Source organism: Pinus tabuliformis, chromosome 5_1 (assembly GCF_031772625.1).
Source record: "Pinus tabuliformis cultivar Carrire ecotype Pingquan chromosome 5_1, CPIR1, whole genome shotgun sequence".
Lineage (NCBI taxonomy): Eukaryota > Viridiplantae > Streptophyta > Pinopsida > Pinales > Pinaceae > Pinus > Pinus tabuliformis.
In genome coordinates this window covers 449,099,132-449,104,843 of record NC_142305.1, presented here as the reverse complement: position 1 = coordinate 449,104,843, position 5,712 = coordinate 449,099,132, and the positions used below count along the sequence as shown (strand labels likewise).

General features: G+C 39.3%; 1 pseudogene; it reads left to right on the top strand.

Annotated features, from left to right (window-relative positions):
- Positions 1–2,931: 2,931 nt before the first annotated feature.
- Positions 2,932–5,503, top strand: LOC149165420 (putative xyloglucan galactosyltransferase GT20 pseudogene; annotated as a pseudogene).
- Positions 5,504–5,712: the final 209 nt, after the last annotated feature.

The window sequence follows — 5,712 nt, the reverse complement described above, 5'->3', positions numbered from 1 at the left end:
ACCAATGAAAACCTACTTAATCTCTGTCCAATTTTAGGAAACCTTAGGCAAATATTTCTAACTATATTTCATCAAACTAGCATATATTCAACTTGCATCATTAACACATCATCTTCTTGGTGATCCTCCCCCCTTTCAAACTCGATTCTCAATAGGGCTTGGACTCTACTCTTGGGGTTCCTTTTGTGGACCATATGGAAAGAAAGAAACACTAGGATCTTCCAAGGCTCCAATTCATGAGTGGAATCTCTTTGGAATCTCCTTTTCAATTACCTATAGGAAACCATTCTTATTTCCTCATAGTCATCATCTAACAAGGAAGTCATTCAAGAAGAAGTGCTTATTTTAAGAGGTTGGAAACTCTCTCCAAATGTTAGGGCACTCTCTCACTCCATTAGTATATTTCTTCAATCATCTCTACAACATTGGTCATGCCCTCTTATGAATTTTTCTAAGCTTAATTTTGATGGTGAATTAAAGGACAACACTGGAAAGGTCGTGTTTGGTAGGGTGTTCCATTCACACATAGGTGTAATCCTATATCCATAGGTAGGTCATATGGGGGTAAACATTAATAATTCCCCAAAACTCTATGCCCTTGAGTTTGGACTCATCCAAGCTCTCAAATTGAACCTCGCCAAACTCTACATGGAAGGTGACTCTCAACTAAGTAGTTGCTAAGTTGGTTCACACTCACTTATGGTTCATCCTCACTACAAATCTTGTATAGTTGGTGGTTGAAAATTTTCCTATCTAGAATTGTTCCATTTCTCCTTCGGGTTTTGGTGGCTCTCCCTTCCCATATAAGATGTAGTGGGAAGAAGCTAGTAGAAAAGCTTGCTAATGAAGGGTGTCAAACTTCTTCCTCCTTAGTCAACTTCCTATCTGATTCTAACCCTACCTCTTAGCTTAAGGAGGAAATATCTTTTATGGACTAGAAATATCTATCTTCCCCAATTAGGGTGACCAACATGGGGCATGGAATAGGATGTTTTATAGTGTTCCACTTCCCTATGCCATATCACCCTCTAGTTCACCACCCTGATTGACGTAGCACTAAATGGTGTCTCGAAGGAGTCACCTATCAAACTGCATGTCACTTTGCATTGATTTCCTCTTCCGTGGAAGTCTCCATCTCTTGTTTTGACATAATTCTTTCTATTCTCATATTGATAACCATCCTTTGGTTGTTTCTCCTTCGCCTACCATGACTTTCAGTTGCAATTCTTATCCATATTTATGAAGAAATGAAATGAAATACAGATATAAGTAGAAACACAGAGATACAACGAAAGAAAAAGTTCAATTTATTAATAACAAAGTACTTAAAATTGTTTATATGCAGAATGGAAATAAATTAGTTTAGGCGATGATAGCTTATCCCTGAGAAGAGATGTGGCAACTACATGCCTTCTGAACTATGGTATAATGAGGATCGAAGGTCTATTTATTATTAAGAAACAATGGAAAACCCAAAACATCCAAAAACCTAACCCTAAGAGATGAAGCACAAAAACTCTGTGGGCCCTGCTAGGGTAAATTGGTACAACAACTTCCCAGGGTTGTAACTTTGGTATACGATCTTCGTTTGACATGTACGATATCTTGTTAGAAAGATCAACCCGATAACTACAATTTTCGACTACGAACCCCATGCTACTATCTATGGGTTTGCCCATTTTCCAAAAAAAAAGGGGCCTCAAAACGACTCTCGAAGTTTAGGACCCAAAAAACTGCCAAAAATAGTAAATTGTGCTACAATTAATGAAATTGAAAGAAACGATGGTGGGGGTCCAAGTGGAATAGGTGGGTGGCCATTAACGCCCACTTGGATCAAAAGGTTGCCTGCTTTTTTCCTCCTCTTGGTTATCTTACTCCGACATTCCTATCACCTTCGTTTGTGTTGATAGGAAGAACAAGAATATCTACAGTGCTCTCCAACTTGACCTTTGTCTTATAGGAGAGCATTACCATTTTCTTTGGTTTGCATTTTGTCCTTTGGTCTTATAGAATCTCTTCCTTTCTCAGTTCGTTCTCCTTTTGATATCCATGATGCACTAGAGAGCTATATGTCACTGTGGTGGTGGAGGATGTGGCAATATTGGGGGTTCACGAGCTCAATTTCATGTTAAGTCCTATGTGTGACATTATCATGCCTATACACCCCCTAAGATATAGTCACAGTACATGTAATTGAGGAAGAGGTTCCATAAGAGAGATAGGGTATACTGGACTTTAAGGTGATGGATAACATTGCAACTTGGATCCTTGACACAGGGAATGCCAAGGAAAGACAAAATCACTATTTGTAGATAGTGTAATTGTATTGGCACATCAAGCTACTCTCGAACAAAGTTTTGGTTAACAAACCAGAGGCCAGGGACAATATCCTACATAGTTTAGATGAACTAAAGTTGTTGATGACTTGCTCACCTAGAAAGTCCTACATAGTTTAGATCATGTTGATGACTTGCTCACCTAGAAATGTGTTCACTCCAAGCCTAGTAGTGGAGCCCCGTTGCAAGAATGCAAACTATCCCATCAATTTGGACAATTCTTTATCAACTTGATATCACGTTTATCTATTTGTTGTTATATATATGACACTTAAATTTCTTGTTCAAATAGTTCCTATTCGTTTAGTTGGTTGTTCCTACATATAGTAGGACTATCTTCATTTTGTTACCTTCTTGTCATACTCTAAATTAGTATGACAACAATATCAATTGTGTAAGGGCAACCATAGTAACCTTTACTGAAACCAAAAACTTAAAATTACAAAATTAAAAATTTGTAGGTGATGAAGATGAAATTGATACGGAGGACCAAAAATAGGTTACATGCGCTAGAGTTCGTTGAATGAAAGAATGCGGGTAACATGTGTCCACTTCATTGATGAAAGAATGCTAACGGTTTGAGGATGTTGCCTCAATGGACGCCTACAAATATTACCTCAACCTTGAACTATGGACTGTAACTGCCATCATCACCAGTCGGCGAAACATAATTCGTCTATTACAGTAACTGCCGTCATCACCAGTGGGCGAAACACAATTCGTCTATTACAGCGCTCTGTATTGTTAAAGCTGGGAAAGAATAATCTCAAAATGAATCATTCTATTTCTATATTTTCTGCGAATTCTTTATTATTATGTGCAGTGAGGATGTGGCCATGGTGCGATTAACAGATAATTTTTCTTTAAGGTCTACACAGGTAGGAATGAAAGTCTAGGATTAATTGATCAAAAAATTGGAGGGCGACCATCAGTTTGTAAAAGGACTGAAATTGGTGATTGTATCAGTGAGAGTTCCACCAGTACAACTCAATCAAATCAGGTTTGCTTCTCTGGGCATTCTTGTATGGATGTTAAAGCCGTAGATTTTTACAACTAGTTAATGTTAAAATTAATGAAATTGTCTTTTAGAGTAATTATGTTGATTTATTTAAATTTTCGAACTATTTGATGTGGTTCATCCTAGCCACCGAATAATGTAGTTCACAGTGGCTACAACAATTTTTTTTGGGAAATAAACTGTATTCACAGTTTTGAAACTTATAATGAATTGAATTGGGCGTCTGTCGGTTAGTCTGGTTTTGAATTAGCAACAAACTTTAAATTCAAAGGGGAACTAAAATTTGATTCTTCAAAAAGTTATCAATGCTGCTGGTTGTTCACAGCTGTTAAGTTTGATATAATCTTGAGTTGAAACTTTTTAGGTTGTGGGTTTGACTGAGGTAAAGTGTGTGGGCTGTGCTGTTAATGGAGTTTCAGCCATGGCGAAACAGAGAAAGAGAGCTAGGAAGGTGGAGGGATCAGTGGTGGGGTTGGTGAAGTGTATGGCGACTGTAGTAGAACGAACGCTGCTTTTGACACCATTGTTCTTTATTTTTGTTATATGTTTTTGGGCTATCAGAAACATGTTGCCTTTATCTGTTCTCCATGTCTGTCTTTCGAGCAGTAAGTTGAATAGGTATTGCTTGTCGGCCAGCACTACGCGCTTCCCACTTGAGGATGGCAAGATTAGTCTTGGTAGTGATGAGGAGAATCAAGAGGTCAGGCTGGCGAGTTCTGGCTTGAAGCTTGGGTCGCCATTGGTAAATGAGACTGTTAATGCGCTTGGAGGGTCTCTGAAACTGGAGATTACAGATACCAATATGGAGATTTCATCGCCACAGAAATTTGGAAATGTGTCAAATGAATTGACCATAATTGGGAACAAGAGTATTGATGGAGAAAACGTTACATTTGCTCGTGAATTGGTGAAAATATATGTGGATGCTATTAGGTCTGACTCTATGCCTGCAGGCATGAAGGATCCAAGACATAAACAATGCAGAGGAAGGCAAATATATGTCTATGATATGCCCAAAAAGTTCAACTCAGAATTGCTAGAGCAATGTCACAGTCTGATTCCATTGTTCAATCTCTGTGATTATTTTACAAATGGAGGAATGGGGAAGGTCATGGAAAATTTTTATGAGCATTGGTATCAGACTTATCAATATGCCCTAGAGATTGCCTTACATTCCAGAATCTCAAAGCACCCATGTCTGATTTCAAATCCCGAGGAGGCCAATTTGTTCTACATTCCCTTCTATGGAGGCCTCGATGTGCTGAGATGGAACTTCAGGGAAAATATCAGTAGCCAGAAACGAGATGAACTCGCCATGGAGCTTGCCAATTGGCTTCAAGGTCAGCCATGGTGGAGGAGGTATGAGGGAAGAGATCATGTTCTGGTTCTGGGCAAGATCTCGTGGGATTTCAGGCGATTTCAGGATGGGGACCATTGGGGAAGCAGGCTGTTACACTTGCCTGAAATGCAGCTGGTTACGAAGCTTCTGATTGAACGCCATCCATGGGATGTGAATGAAATTGGAGTCCCACATCCCACTTTCTTCCATCCTCGTTCTGATAAAGATATTTGGCAATGGCAATGGCAGATCAACACGGCACAGAGACCTCATCTGGTGAGCTTCGCAGGTGCCCCGAGACTCAACAGCGAAGAAAGCATTCGTTCCATCCTCATCGACCAGTGTTTAAGCAGACCCGAGAGTTGCGAATATTTTAATTGCAATCCCGGCGTTTGTGAGACTTCTGAAAGCGCAGTGAAACTCTTCATGAAATCCGAATTCTGCCTTCAACCTACTGGTGACAGCCCTACTCGAAGATCCTTTTTCGATTCGCTTATAGCAGGATGCATTCCCGTACTGTTCAATCCCTTTACAGCATATTATCAGTATCCATGGCATCTGCCTGCTAATGAGAGCTCCTATTCAGTTTACATAGCAGAAGAGACTGTTAAAGAAAGGAAGATAAATGTAATAGAGGTTCTGCAGAAGATTCCAGATGAACAAAGGAAGGAAATGAGAAAGACCATAATCCAGGAAATTATGCCTCGTGTAGTATATGGTGACCCAGATTCAAGGTTTGATGAATTCCAGGATGCTTTTATGATTTCCTTGGACAATATTTTCTGGAGAACAGAGAAGGCCCGTATCTAAATGAAATGAACCAAGAATGAACCCGATTGGGTCCATGATAATTCCATGTGTGTGTTGGCAACAAGGGCAGAGAAGCCCATATACACCACCTCTCTTTTTCTTTTTTGATCGACAGGGTTTTTTTTATTGCAGGAATCTTGAATTTCATTATTAACCGAATACTTCATAATACTGGTATGAATCTTGAATTTCATTATTAACGGAATACT